Source organism: Hipposideros armiger, unplaced genomic scaffold, assembly GCF_001890085.2.
Source record: "Hipposideros armiger isolate ML-2016 unplaced genomic scaffold, ASM189008v1 scaffold_136, whole genome shotgun sequence".
Lineage (NCBI taxonomy): Eukaryota > Metazoa > Chordata > Mammalia > Chiroptera > Hipposideridae > Hipposideros > Hipposideros armiger.
This window is the reverse complement of record NW_017731486.1, coordinates 1342255-1358232: the sequence shown is the minus strand read 5'-3', so window position 1 is coordinate 1358232 and position 15978 is coordinate 1342255. Positions and strand designations below refer to the sequence as shown.

The following is a 15978-nucleotide window of genomic DNA, read 5'->3' as shown; positions in this document are numbered from 1 at the left end:
AACAAAAGAAGAAATTAGGGCTCTTGCTATCAGGATACAATTTTTTTTTCTTGTGATGAGAACTTTTAAGATCCATCGTATTATTTTATATAAGTGCCAGAACAACCTTATAAAGTAGTTAGCATTAGGACCATTTTTGCAAAGGACCTAACTGAGGTAAGAAAATATTTTTGTAGTGCAGAGGTCAGCAAAGTACCTTCATTTGTTTTTCCAAATAAAGAATTTTAGAGACATACCCACAGTCGTTTGTTTACATATTGTCTATGGTTGCTTTTGCATTATAACAGCTGAGTTGAGTAGTTCTAACAGAGACTATATGGCCCCCAAAAACCTAACAAACTTACTCTTAGGCCCTTTAAGAAAAAGTTTGCTGACACTGACATACAGTAGGAAGTAGAGCCAACATTCAAACTCAGTTAAATTCCAAATAATTTGTGCCCCATTACCTAGTCTAATTATACCTGCTTATTGTGTATACATATTTTTGCCAAGTGTCTGAAAGTATTTCTCTTATCCTTTTGGACATGGTAGAGTACTGTGGACTGGATGATAATACAGTTACAAGTTAATTTAGTGTCTGTGGGTAAAGGTCATCCCATAGTCATCCCCACTGAACTTGTCTAGTCAGTCACATCTAGGTTTTATATATATGATACTCCTCCCTTATTGGCAGGGGATATTTCAAGATCAGCAGTGGATGCTTTGTCGCGCTTGCGACCCGAGACGCCAAGGATGAAACAGAAATGCAATGCAGAGAATGGGGAGGAGGATAGATAGCGCAGTCTGACCCAGCATCCTCGCCGACTTCAGTCTTTTATTAGAGATAAAAGAGGAACAGGTGGTAGAAAATAACAAGCATGCCCCTAAGGCTAAGGGAGAAATGCTTAGTCTAAGAGCTGTTTTTTAGATCAACTGGAGCAAAAGTTTCAAGGATTTGGCTGAGCACACACTGATTTCAGTGTGGTAGGCATCCAGCCTTACTCAATTAACCCTTAGTTGACTGCCGAACTTTTGCTCAGGCAGCTACCTTACTTACAATCTTAGTTCTAGGGGCCTATGTGGGGGAGTCCCTAATGTGTCCCTACAATGCCTAAAACTGGGGATAGTACCAAACTCTATATACACTACATTTTTTCCTATACATACATATCTATGTAAATGTTATAAATTAAGCACAGTAAGAGGTTAATAAAAATGAATAATAATAAAATAGAACAATTATAACAATATACTGTAATAAGTTGTGTGAATGGCTTTGTGGTCATTACTAAATAAAATAAGGGTTACTTGAACACAAGCACTGTTATACCACTACAGTTGATCTGATAACTGAGACAGCTACTAAGTGACTAACAGGCAGATAGTGTGTACAGTGTGGATACTCTGGATAAAGGGATGATTCACATCCTTAGTGGGATGGAGCAGAGATTTCATCACATTACTCAGAATGGCATGCAATTTAAGATTTATGAATTGTTTATTTCTGGAATTTCCCATTTAATATTTTCAGACCACAGTTGACTGCAGGTAACTGAAACCATGGCAAGTAAAACCATGGATAAAGAGGGAAAACTATACATTATTTTGGTGGTTTTCTGGAGTTGAAGGGAGGTTGCTTAAGTGGCTGGTACAAAACCTGAAGGAAATTCTTTCTTGATTATCAGTCAAAAGCTAGCCAAGCTCAACCTTCTCATGAAAGCAGTATAACCTAATAAAGTTTTCTTGTTACAGATTGAGACAGGGAAAGCTTAAATAGGATTCTATGTGGGAAGAAATTTGTCAACTTCCAATTAAAGGCAATAGCCTCTAATCCCTCCTAAAATCCAATAAAACGATAATGAAGAGATTTTTAGGAGTAAAAACCATAAGCCCACAGGGGAAAGAGAATAAGAGAAGTGACCAAAATAATGACATTTGGAAAATAGAAAACAGGTTAACTGCTTTAGCAGACCCAAGAAAGATGAATTCTAAGCTGAAAGCCAGAAACCAAGCCAATTTACTGCAAAGTTCCCCAAAAGCTCAGAAATAAAAGGCTCAGGAACTAAAACCAAAAGAATTGGTTGAAAGTCTTTTTAAGAGTTAGACTCCACATTCTATTCCCATTCCGTATGTTCATTCATATGCTTCCACTCCAGATTTTCTTGTATCCAATATTCCAGTCTTTTCCTCCCAGGCTCCTGACCAGTCAGGCATGCAGTTGGCTTGGGTGGCGAAACTGAGTAAGAGACTTTTTTGGGACAACTTCCTTCAGCCTCTGATGGTTCATTCTTGCCCCTTTTGTGAGCAGCAGCTTATTGGCTGTTAATTCCCCCCTTAGGAACACCATGATCTATTAACCATCTCTACCAATCCCTGCTGGTTGAGCCCCCTGGCTGCTCACTATAGTAATTATAGCCTCCTGGCTGTTTTAAGTTAAGTGCTGCTCCATGGTCTCTATTACTTTGGGACCCCATCTTCCCCATGGGTATTGACAAGTCCAGCTTTGTGCTCTCCTACCCTCATCCCTGACATGCAGACGAGACCACTGAGCCCCTTAGTGATTTTGGTACCCCTCTAACAAGCACATTTCTTTCTTTCTTTTTTTCTTTTTTTTAATTGGAAAATATAGGGAGGAGAACAGACAAGTTGCTGTCCTTTTGTTCTTCAATCTAGTTATGGAGGACTCCACTTCACTGGCCCATGTTGGTATTATGATCATTGCATTCTTCCTGGCTGAGGCAGTAGGTCACCGGCCATTGGACGGCCACTCACGGAGGCTCATGGCAGCTCATGGCTCATTGCCTGCCAGCTGCCAGCTGCCAGCTGCTCACGCTGGCTGCCAGCCACTCATGGTAGCTCACAGCAGCCCACTGCAGCAGAGGCTGCAGCCTACGCCATCGCTGGCCACTCACAGCAGCCCAGCTCCAGGTCGAGCTGTTGTTCACAATCTTAGCTGTAGAGGGCGCAGCGTCACTAGCCCATGTGGGAACTGAACCGGCGGCCCTGCTGATCAGAGTTTGCGCTCCCCAGTCAACTCTTAACTGAGCCACTCAGCTGGCCCAATAAGCACATTTCTAATGGCCTCAGTGAATGGTGCATCCTGGGACCCTCCTGTGATACATAACCCTCTGGTGGGTCTTCCTACTGCCTATAATATATGCAACATACCTACTTCCCTCAACCTTTTTATTCTTTCCTCTGCCATCTGCCAGGGAAACTCAGATATTTCAGCTTCAGTGAGTGTTGGTCATTGCTTTCTTTTAAGAGGTACTCAAGCATCAAGTTTGCCCTATTCCGTGGGTGCTTTGCCAGGTTGTTAAATCTCATATCTTGAAAAAATATCCCAACATAATAGATTCTTGCTTATCTAGTCTTCCATTCTGACCCCCTTGAAAAGAACCCTCAAAATCCACTCCTAGGGTTACCTTCTTGGCTCCTACACTGCATGCGGGTCAACTCAACCAACTCTTTTGGTAGAGTGTCTTTCCTTCATTTTCAGGCCCATGATGTCCCCATACAGGTTATGCTGGGATTTAACCCTAGTTATTGCCCTGGCACCCATGACAGGTGGTGAGAGCAGCTCCTGAGGGGTACCCCTGTTGTATTGTCAGGGAGAAGCCTATGCAGTGATTTTCAGCATAGCACAAGTGTCAGTTTTTACTAGGGAAAGGTGGAATATTTGAAAGTCATAGGGTTATGACGTGTCTACAGAATAAACATCTTCAATGGCATACACTCATATCTCAGAGTCTCAGGTTTTCCTGACTAGGACTTTGACTTTAGAATAACAGATTTACCTTTGTCTGAGAATTCAAACATCCTTGGAGCTCATCTGTGTCTGCTCTTCTACTGTAGGAGATAAGTGCCTCTTTGTATGCTATCAAAAAGGCTTAAGGCTCCTGGGCCATCAACTGCTTATTAATGGTGCTCAATCTTCGTTTATCTCTCTGCAGGGCATTAATACAATTTATCAATAACCATCCAACTCTACTGTCATGGAGGACATTGTTCCCCTCATATTTCTCAAATTCCTGAATCACCTTATCTTCAACAGTATTCTTCTACCCCCAGACATTTTCCCAGTTCACCACTGGTAAAATCTTTAGTAATTGGTTCATGTCCTTGTGCCAGGACTATCTGTGCCCACCTACCATTCAGAATAGTATCCTTAACACCTGCCAAGTGGAGAGTCAATAAGTCCCAAATCCCATCTTTCCATTTGTTTCCTCACACCTCAATTTCTGTATGATTTGCTGTAGTCTGAGCCCTCTAAGAGGCAAATTACAGTATAAACAAGACATGCAATAGATTTATTAGGAAAAACTAAGAGAGAAAATAAGGAGACTGGGAGATCTATCAGTCATGCCACAGGTATGACCCCCTACTAAGAAGGGAGAGAGGAAGGGAAGGAAGGAAAGAAGGAAGAAGGAAGGAAGGGAGGGAGGGAAAAAGGGTGGAGGGAAGGAGGGAGGGAGAAAGGGAGGGATGGAGAAAAGAAGGGAAAAATAATGAAGGAGGGTCCATAGACTACAATGCAGCTCTAAGAAAGTTTTGGCAAGGCCATAAGGAATCTTCAAGTCAAAGAGGCCATGAGTGGACTCCTGTGTCTTTTAGGAATGGGCTTGCTTTAGTATTCCTGCTGCTCTTAGTCATCGACTAACAAGCAGCCAATGTAGGAAGTGTGCCCTTGAGAAGAATGTAGTAATATATTTGAAGCAGAGCATCTGGGACCATCAGTCATTTAGGACCCCTACAGTCAGATAGCTAAGAGGTACATTCTTTTGCTGTCAGACCTCATGTGGCAAAGGATAAAGGGGGAAATATTTTTTTACAATAATTTATTTCCAACTTTATTGAGATATTATTGACATAGAACATGTAAGTTTAAGATCTACAATGTGATAATTTCATACATGTATATATGGTAAAATGATTACCACAATAAGTTAGTTAACACCTCCAGGGGAAACATTTTTTGGAGGAAACCAGCAGTTTGACATGCCCAGCAAAATGGCCCAGCAAGACCACCTGACAATAAATGAGGTGCACAAGTCCCAAGCTCTACCCACACATTCCCCATTTTTATGCGTAAATATATTTAGAAGAAGAAAATGTGTGTGTGTGTGTGTGTGTGTGTGTGTGTGTGTACTTATGATTGCTAGCCTCAGGAAGATAGGTTATTGCATCCAAAAATGAGTCCTTGGAAATTAAAAGTATGAAACCAGAAATGAAAAAATTCAATAAGTAGGTTGAAGATATAGTGGAAGAAATTTCCCAGAAATTAAAGTAAAAAGACAAAGAGATAGAAAATAGATGATAAAAGACAATAAAAGTAGAGGAGCAGTATAAAGATTCAACAGCAAATGATAGGACTTACAGAAATAGAGAATAGAGAAGCAGAAGGGAGAACAATCATCAATAAAATAATTCATAAAAATATCCCCAGAACTGAAGTGTATGCGTCCCCAGATTGAAAGAGCTCATAAGGTGCCTAACCCACACAAAGAATAAAACTAATCCCAGCTCAAGACATATCATTATAAAATTTCATAAAACCAGGGACAACATAGAGAATTAAAATTTTTTTTTCTTAAAGAAGGGAAAATTTGAAGTATTATTTGTTTTTTTATTTTTTAACAAAGCACTAAAAATCAGAATAGTATTGGATTTTCCCACAGCAACAACTAGAAGCTAAGAGAACTATCTTCAATATTCTGAGGTAGAATGATTTCCAATCTATACCTAGTCAAACCAAGTCAACTAATTGTCAACATAGAAAAAAGATATTTTAAGATATGCAAGGTCTCAAACAAAATGAATGTCTACACATCCATTCTTTAAAAGCTACTAGAGGATGTGCTCTGCCAAAGTGAAAGAGTAAGCCAAGAAACAGAGTAAGATAGTTCAGGACAGAGGGATTTGTTATGGACTGAATTGTTTCTTCCCCCAAATCCCTGTTGGAGTCCTAACCCCTAGTACTTCAGAATATGACTGTATTTGGAAATAGGGTATTTAAAGAATTATAGTAAAATGAGGTCATATGGGTGGGCCCTAATCCAATATGACTGGTGTCCTTATAATAATAAGAGATTAAGTTACAGACACACATAAAGGGAAGACCATGTGAGGACACAGGGAGAAGATAACCATCTATAAGCCAAGGAGAGAGGCCTCAGGAGAAACCAACCCTGCCAACACCTTAATCTCCTACTTCTAGCCTCCAGGACTGTGAAAAAATATATTTCTGATTTTTAAGCCACTCTGTCTGTGGTACATTGTTATGGCAGCCCTAGAAAATGAATACAGGAACCAATATACCATATGTTTGCTGTATAGGCAGACATGAAAAGATAGCTCTGGGAAAAAAACAAAACAAAAAACAAAAAAAAATCTGTCAGTGTCTCTACTTGTGAGACATTCAGAAATGCAGGAGACTCATGCAGAATTATCTCCCAACATGAAGGAATAACAATATAAGGACACTATTAGCAATATAGAGGTAAATATCAAAAGAATTAGTTTAAAAAGTTGAAATTAGTTGCTCCCGGGAGGTGGACATTGGCATTATTAGGAAGGGGAGTTAGGCGGATGATTACTGTTTTCATCACAAGACTTGAAGAACTATACGACTCTTTAAATTACATATTGGGTTGTTGAAAAAGTCATGACGCATTTTTGCAACGAAAAACACAAAAAAAAATACGTCGTGACTTTTCCAACAACCCAAAAATGGATAACTGATAAAAGTGAAGATGAAATTTTTTAAAAAGTCATAGAAGACAGTCACATACTTTTAGATATTGAGATTTATCTAACATTGAAATTGACCTGTAAACTCAAGTTCCAAATTATTAATATTCTAAATAACTTCATGGTTATCAATAATAACTTTTATTTTTCATTTATTTATTTTTAAAAAAGATTTTATTGGGGAATTAAGGAAGGGGAACAGCCAAGTTGTTGTCCTTCAGTCTTAGCTGTGGAGGGCACAGCTAGCTCAGCTCCAAGTCCAGTCAAAATCCGGCTGCCCATCACTCAGCTCAAGGTGCCATGTTCAGTCTTAGTTGTGGGTGGGCCTAGTTCACCATCCCATGCGGGAGTCGAACCGGCAACCTTGTTGTTAGAAGCACATGCTCTCACCAGCTGAGCCATCCTGCCACCTGTTGTAAGCTCAGCCGCAGCTCAGCTCAGGCACAGCTCACTGGCCTATGTGGGAATTGAACCAGTGACCCTGTTGCTCAGAGCTCATGCTCTTAACCAACTGAGCCACTCGACCGGCCCCAATAATAACTTTTAAAAAAGAAATGTTGTGGGCTGGCTGAGCGGCACGTTGGTTAAGAGCTGGCTTGGGACGCCAAAGGGCCCCAGTTCGGATCCCACATATGAGGGCCAATGACACTGCCCTCTACAGCTAAAATGCTGAACAACAGCTCAACCTGGAGCTGGGCTGCTGGGAGTCACCAGCGACGGCGTAGGCTGCAACCCCTGCTGCAGTGGGTTGCCATGGGCTACCGTGTGTAGCCAGCAGCCAGCATGAGTGGCCAGCAGCTGCCGTGAGCGGCAATCCAGAAGCCGGTGACTGATCTGCCTCCCCTGGGAAGAGAGCAATGATGGTGCCAACTTGGGCCAGGGACGCAACATCCTCCACAACTAGACTGAAGAACAAAACGACAGCAACTTGTCTGTTTCCCTTCCCCCAATTCCCCAGCACTGTTCCCATCCCCCAATTCCCCAATAAAAATCTTTAAAAAAAATAAAAATAAAATAAAATAAAAAAGAAATGTTGCTTAAATTTATGACATAAATTTTACCATCTCCCCCGCACCCCGAAATGATTAAACAAAGCATTGTATTCACAACATTTGATGGAAATGGAAATAACTTTGCTATACCATATAGATATTTGTAAGGTAATTTAAAAAAAAATCTGAGTCAGCTTTGTAGTTGATTTAGTTCTGGAAAATCTTTAAGATTAGAGTGGACTGGAGGGAGGACAATATCCATTTACTTTAAACAAATCAGTCAGCATAATAATCCACTCTATTTTTCTTTTGTATTTAGTTTATAATGGTGGTGCTAGAAAAAACGTCTGCAAGTTTAGTGAACACAACTACCAAAAAGGCTTACCATGCTTTCTTTTGAGGAAGGGGTTTGACAAGCTATATAAAAAACTCAGGTGAATAGGGGAAATTTTAGAGATAATGCGATCTCAATTTTAGCAAGTAAGAGAAAAGAAGAAAGAATCGGACAGAAGTATAGAAACACTAAATAAATAATTTTCCGGCACCCCCTCACCCCACTGAAGTTTGAGTCACATCATTTAGTGTAGCTTCTTGTTAATGTGAATGACTACAAAGAACATCCAATCATTACCATAATTTCAAATGTAAGTATAAACTACATTCTACTATTAACTATAAATTATTTGATATAATCTGGGATTTGTATAAATAAAGGTTTAAATCCGAGCAGACTGGTTCAAGAATCCATGCTCTTAACCACTATGTGATGTAAATATTTATTTGACTGAAAATAAATATATATTTAACTTAAATATACAGTACTTGGCACAGAACTGTCAGTCCATAAATAGCAGATGCTATTATTTCAGGCAGAGGAAGAAGACATGTACAGTTACAGAGTGCACCATCAAGAATATAAACTTAGTGGTGTGTTTGTTACCACCTGGAGAGAGTCCATCAGAAAATAAACCCAAACACAAAGAAAGAAGAACCAAAAGATGGTAAGGGAGAATTCTGATGATGCATTTGAGACCAAGAACTAGCTGTGCCTGGAGTCAGTATCTTGGACTTTTTGGTTATGTGTGCCAATAAATTCTCCTTTTTTGTTTAAGCAAAATTGAATTGGATTTCCATCACTTGCTACTGAACGAGTTCTAACAGCCTTATTGCACAAAAATTTATTAAGCATCTATCATGTGCTAGGCATTCTATCAGTCATCAGAGTTAGAATGGTGAATAGGCTTATGATTTTTGTTCTTGGACTTACTTCCACAGACCTAGCCAACTACCTAAGAGACAGCTGGTTCAGCAAAAGGTGTAATTCACAGCAATTTACAGATCCATGGAGGACACAAAATCATTCCTTCAGGAGCCAATGAGATTCATGAGTTCTTATCATAGATTGCAAATGAATGGCCACAATTTTTTTCAGTGTCTCCCTTCTATGGAATAGATTTCTCCATCCCTCAAATCTGGGGCTTGGCATGTGACTTGCTTTGGTCAATGTGACATTAGTAAATGACATTCAAACACTTGAAAAGTGCGTGTGCACTGAGAATGCAGGCTAGCCTTTTGGAAGATGAAAGACCATTGCAGAGAGAGGCTCAGCCACTCCAACTGTCCCAGGTGAGCCAAACTCTCACCAACCCACCAAATGACTACAATTGCATGAGCAGCAAAATAGCTTCAAGACACTAAGTTGTGGGGTGAATTGTTGCAAAAAGCAAAGGTAAACTCATACAGCTCTGACACTAAATATCTTATCTTTTAAATATATAAAAATAGGAAATTTCAATTATGTAATAGTGCTATGACCCAGTGAATTGTTTAGGGTTCAAGCCTCAGGTGCCACTCCTAAGGATACAGGGAACAGAGATTGGATTCTTCCACTCTGTTCATCCTAGAGTGGGGTTGTCTTTAGAATATTTTAACCAACGTTGCAGGGAAAGGGCCAGGAGAGCAGTTTCCAGGCTCTCAGCCCTGCTTACAAGGTCACTGGTTTGTTCCCATGCTCACTTAGACCACCTGGATGCCCCCCATTATGTAACCAGCTGGCTGTAAACCACCTTTGTTCTGCATGCTATTTAACTGTTGGGGCTGCCCCAGCGGACATTGCAGATGCTGTTCCTGTGTCTCAACCGGAAGCTCTCAAGAATATACCTGTGGTATGAAACCCTTACCTTCGGCTCTGTTGTCTTTTTTCAGCCTCACCGAATTCAAGAACCTGCCAGGAGTTGAGCTCCTGTGTTACAAATTCTCAGATGTTCTTTAAAAAAATAAAATAACAGCATTATTCAGATATAATTCACACACCATAAAATTAACCCTTTTAAAGTGTACAATTCATAAAGGATATCAGTCTGTACATATATTTTGTGATGTCCTTGGTTTTGGTACTGGGATGATATTGGCCTCATAAAATGAATTGGGAAGTGCTCCTTACTCCTTTGTTTTTAAAAAGAGTATTAATAAGTTTGGATTATTTTTATTTTATTAAAATATTTGATAGGATTCACCAGTGAAAACATTAGGACCTGGGCTTTTCTTTGTGGAAGATTTGTATTTACTTATTCAAATTTTTTACCCCAATATATGTCTATTCAGGTTTTCTATTTTTTTCTTGAGTTAGTTTTAGTGATTTGTTCTCTCTAGGAATGCCTCCATTTTCATCTATTTTTAAAATTATTGGAATTGTGATGTTCATAAATTTTTCATTTCTATAAGGTCTATAGTGTCTCTTTTTACTTCTCATTTTGGAAATTTGCATCTTTTCTTTTTCTTAGTCAGTCTAGCTAAAGGTTTATCAATTTTATCTTTAAAAACCAGCTTTTAGGTCCTTTTCTCTATCTTCTTGTTTTTAACTCATTGATTTTTATTCTCATCTTCACTATTTCATTACTTCATCTTAATTTAGGTTTGATTCACTCCTCTTTAACTACCTTCTTGAGGTGGAAACTTATTGTCCCCCTTCTAATATAAGCATTTGATACTATTAATTTCCCTTTGAGTATAGCTTTAGCTGCTTCCCTTAAATTTGATATGTTGTATTGTTACTGTGCCAAGGTCCAGCTGCCTGCCACTTGAAAAAGTTAAAAATTGAGAGACAAGGTTGGTGGAAAGAAAAGCAGGTTTATTCAGAATGCCAGCATTCTGGGAGGATGGCGGACTCCTTTCCAAACTACATCTCCCTGTTCCTAGAATGGTCAGAAAGTTTCATAGGTACACAAGAAGCAGCAGAACAAATGAAAGGGTGGGGGGTGAGTCATATGACTCTTCTGGGAGAACATCTCCTGGGGTCCGGTTTGTTTTGCGATGGTTATCTCGAACCTGGTCTCATGGGTGATTCATATGTCATCTGACAGAGAATCACGGTCAAGATTTGTAGCCTGGTTGTCAGTATCTGGAAGGCTGAGGGTTGACTCAGTTTCTTGCAAGTTAGTGTTCTGTTGATTAGCTAGATTAACAAGGTATGCATGTAGCCTTGGGAAAGCAGAGTAATTAAATCAGGCAGTGAAGGAGACAAACAAAGAGAAAACAGCTGAATATCAGAGTGGATCAAATTGCAAACTACAGTAGCTAAGTCTATGTTGTTGATTTTCCAAGTTTCACCCTTACAGTGTTTTTGTTTTCATTCGGTTTCAAATATTTTCTAATTTTCCTTGCACTTTCTTCTTTGGCTCATGGGTTATTTAGAAATGTGTTATTTAATTTCCAAATACTTGGGGAATTTCTCAGATTTCTTTCTGTTGTTGATTTACAATTTATTGCCATTGTGGAAGAAAAACATACTTTGAATGATTTCAATCCTTTTAAAATTTATAGACTTGTTTTGTAGCCTACTTTATGATCTATCCTGGACAAGGTTTCATTTGTGCTTGAAAACAGTGTGCATTCTGCTGTTGTTAGATGGAGTTTTCTACATATGTCCAATACTTCAAGTTGGTTGATAGTTTTTATATATCCCTGGTGATTTTCTGTCTTGTTCTATCACTTACTGAGAGAGGAATTTGAAACCACCACCCATAACTGAATTGTCAATTTCTCCTTTCAGTTCTCATGATTTTTGTTTTATATGAGTTAGAACTTCTTTCCTTTTAAAGGCTAAATAATATTCCATTCTATGAGTATACCACATTTTATGTACCCATTCATCCATCAGTGACGCTAGGGTTGCCCCTACCTGTTGGCTATTGCAAATAATGCTACTACAAATATCTCTTTGGATCTCAGATTTCAATTATTTTGGGTACATACTTAGAAGTGGAATTGTTGGATCAAATGGTAATACTATATTTAATATTTTGAGGAAAAACCATACTATTTTCCAAAGCAGACACACCGTTTTATACTTCCTCCAGCTGGCAAATCTATGGGTTTTTTATCTCCTACCACAAACCTAGTCCATCTCCTCTGGCAGTTTTCTTGGCTAGCCCTACCCACTGGTAAAACTACAGTTCAAGACAACAGGGCAGGATAAAAGCAGCTTTAGGCAGAAGGTCATAGACATCTATTGTTCCTACTGGAATTTCTAGAAGTTTTTCAAGAACAGATGTTTCTCAAATTGTTGTCTATGTTTAATAGTCTGGTGCCCTGAAATAGTTGTTCTAGACAATTTTGTCCAGTTTTATACTTGTTTTGTGTGCAGACGAATTGTTGACCATGTCACATAGCTATAGCTGAAAGTCTCTTCCAGTTTCTTTTTAAGTAGGAACTTGTATTAGTCATGACCTTTCAATATCATGTAAAAGAAATCCAATTGAATTAGTTAGAACTTTTAGAATTTTGAACCACAGAAAACCTCCAATACAGACTGGGTGAAACAATGCAGGACATTTATGACTCACAATTCTAAATAGTGTATAGGTTAGTCTATAGGTCAAACAGGTGAGGTTTGATAATGCAGCTCTAAGGATGCCACCAAACACAATGTTCCTCTTCTTTCCAGCACTCATTTGACAGTATTGACTTCATCTTTAGGCTCTACTGGTGCCTCTCCCCTAAACCCTATCCCTTTCGGGTTTCCTCTTGAAACAAAATAGTTGCCACATTTCCAGACTTCATATATTTACACCATACCAGAAGAGAAAGGATGCCACAGTTTACTAGAAGCCCCAACTCAAATCTCTGCGGAGCTCATTGGTTCTGGTTTGATTGCGCCATCATCTCTGAAACTCTCAGCCACTAGAGGGAATGGTTATGTTGCATGACTTAAATGGGAGGGACAAATGCTCAGGAGGAATCCAATAAATATGTTCTATAGCCACACAAACTAGCCATAAATAATAATAAATAAATGCATTGGCTCACCCAGCTAGGCTCATACACTCAAAGCACTTAAAGAAGAGTTATACAAAAATCATGGCCTCTGAAACTGAAACCACATGCTGCCAGCTGTTGGTTTCTCTCCCTTCCATCCCATACACTATTGGCCTCATTCCTTCCTACTTCAGACAGTCCTCCTAGTGTTGTGAAGAACATGGCCAGCTGCAGTTACCTCAGTAAAAAGCTTCTCCCCCTCCCATCTCTGTCCATATAGCAATTTCAAGCAAGGGCTCAAAAATGCCCCAACTTGGGCCAGCCAAGCGGCGCAGTTGGTTAAGAAACACAAGGTCTGAGCAACAGGGTCACCGGTTCAATTCCCACATGGGCCAGTGGCTGCACCTAAGCTGCCAACAGGCAGTAGGATGGCTCAGCTGGTGAGAGCATGTGCTCCTAACAACAAGGCTGATGATTCAACTCCCGCATGCGATGGTGGGCTACCGCCACCCCTCCCCCCAATAAGTTGCCAAATGTTATAAAACAAGAACAGTTCAAAAGACCTCTGATTTCCAGCCATGCCTTAACAGAACAATTCTTCAAGACTTTGTGCAGGATTTCCTCCAGAAACCCAATTATTTCCAGTCTTTCCCATGATTCAGTTCTATTTGCAAGCTAACCATGCTCTGGGCGGTTCTAATTCAGGCGTTCCTTTGTAAATGTTGAACCAAAGAGGGCGGTGCAAAGCAGCAGTCCTATTACACAAGAACCAAGGACTGGCCCTTGTCAGCACCCATTTTAGGAATTCTGAAGATGGTCCCAACAGAGTTTTATGTAAGTCTCTCCTTAAAGACCCACGGCACTTCCTTTTACCAACCTCCCCCCTACCCCCAGGGCAAGCGTCCCCACCCCACGCAAAAGATGCCCCACCCAGCCCAAGGCCGGGAAGATGTCCAACCCAGTCGCAGGCTGGGCCAGCTTCCTAGGCTGGTTTAACTGGGTTGGACGACTGAAGCCCGATGGCACAAAAGGTCTGAACTTCTGTAGCCGAGGAACAGGCAGGCCACAGCTTGGAAAAAGTATTTCTTTTCTCAAGACCACCGCAGACAGTGCCGCCAAACCACCTTCGCGGATATTTGCTTGGGGTAGGTGTACGTCCCACCCAGTCCCCCAAGACCAGGAATTGCGCAGGCGCCCGCAGAGCATTAGCGCGGCGCGTTCTCTCGCGCGCTCCCTTAGTCTCCTCAGAGAGCTCCTGGGCCGAAAGAGGCGCGGTTCTTCCTGGGTGTTGTAGTGTGCTTCCTCCGACGAAGTGCCCTCCTGTTGATTGGGCGCTTGGGTTTCCGAGAACTACGCCTCCCAGTGTGCCCCGCGCGAGGGCACAGGGCGTTTGCTCTTGTCGGCCTTAGCCGTCAGCGCAGAGAAAAGGACCCGGGAAGCCGGCTGCTGCGGGAGGAGGGAGTGCGCTTGCGCGCTGGGCCGGCTCGTCCTGTTCTGTCCCAATCATTGTAAACAGGCGGAGGCTAGGGCGGGGTGGAAATGGGGCGTCCAAGGCCGGCCAGGGGCGCAGCGCAGGAGGCGGCTACGGTGGCTGCGGCGGCAGCGTGAGCTCGAGGAGGCTGCGGCTGTGGCGGGGGCGGGCGGTCGCGCTGCGGCGGGCTCAGGTTAGTAGCGGGCAGCGGTGGCGTGCGGGGTCGCAGCGTTGCCAATCGCGTGTCCGGAGAGCCCTTTCTGCAGCCGCCTCACAGCCGCGTCTATACCAGGCAGTGTGCCGAGCTGGGCGCTAGCCGCACACCGGGCTGGAGTTGGGGGTGGGGGGCGTGGCTGCCCCTACTGCGGATTCTTCAGTAGGGTTCTCTTCAGTTCTCGCCCCCTTTGCTGTGCGTTCCTCAACCACTTGCCAGCCGGGCCTCCCTTATGGCAGCCGCGTTTGTGATTTGGTTCTCCTGGGGTCTGAACCCCTTCCTCCTTGGGATTCCAGGCCTCAGGGTAGCTCTTGGGCACACTGGAACGGAGGAGAGGGGACTAAGTCTTTTATATAAAGATGTTATTTTCTAGTCGCACCCAGAATATTGATCCTCCTCTTCTGTTTGCTCAGTGGACTAGGAACAGGTTTTTGATGTTTCCCACCGCTGGCATGGAAGCAGTGGGGCTCCTTTGGGTGCAGCGGTCCTTAGTTCAGGTTTCAGTGGGAATGGACGGACAATCTGGGGTTGAGAATTCCTTTCACAGCGCACTTTCAAGTATGCTTGTACCAAAATGCTGTTATTGAGGTCAGGTGTTTTTTTTTTTAATCGTTGTGTTAGTGAAACAGGTTTTGCAAAATATTTCACATCTCAGTCTTAGCTGAAGTGATTATGCTGTTTCAAGTTTGGGGATTCATTAGTCCAGAGCTTCCTTCATGAGCAAGCATCATGATTCCTGTAGGGCCTTAACAGAGTTCTAGAAGATAATTAAAGTGTTAATTCGAGATAGTTTGAATGTCCGTGTAAATGAAGTACAGTCCTTTGGACATTGAGTTAACACACCATCTAGCCTTATTAGAAAAGCTATCACTGAATTTTTTGTTTAGTGGAGTGGGCATGTTCAAATGCTGGAGTACTTTGAGTAGCATTCCATCATACTTGGCTGTTAATATTTAAAATATTTAAGTGGTGATAAGGAACAGGCCCACTTTTGGTTTGGTAGTCACAGAGGCAGCACTTTTAAATGGGACTGTGAATGAGAAAGGTAACCTCACTTTCTGTCTTTCGAGTTATTTTGGTGATTTGATTATTATTTTCTGAGTGTCTTGCTGAAGATGAGTAATTGCCATAAGCTGTATTGGCAGTAGTAGATGTAGGAAGGAAGTTAGTAGAGTGGTTCTCACTTTTCATAAGTGACCTATAGATTTAAGTAGGGTAGGCTAGTTTAGCAGTAACTGTTGAGAATTTTTTTTTTTTAAATTGGGGAATTGGGGGATGGGAACAGCGCTGGGGAATTGGGGAAGGGGAACAGACAA

At 41.4% G+C, this 15978-nt stretch overlaps 1 protein-coding gene across 1 annotated transcript in view; it reads left to right on the top strand.

Moving 5' to 3' along the window:
* Positions 1–14456: 14456 nt before the first annotated feature.
* Positions 14457–15978, top strand: part of RALBP1 (ralA binding protein 1) — a 63073-nt gene continuing 61551 nt past the window's right edge. Inside the window, exon 1 of the mRNA XM_019649944.1 lies at positions 14457–14641. The gene's annotated coding sequence lies outside the window, so the exon portion shown is untranslated. The remainder of the gene's footprint in view (positions 14642–15978) is intronic.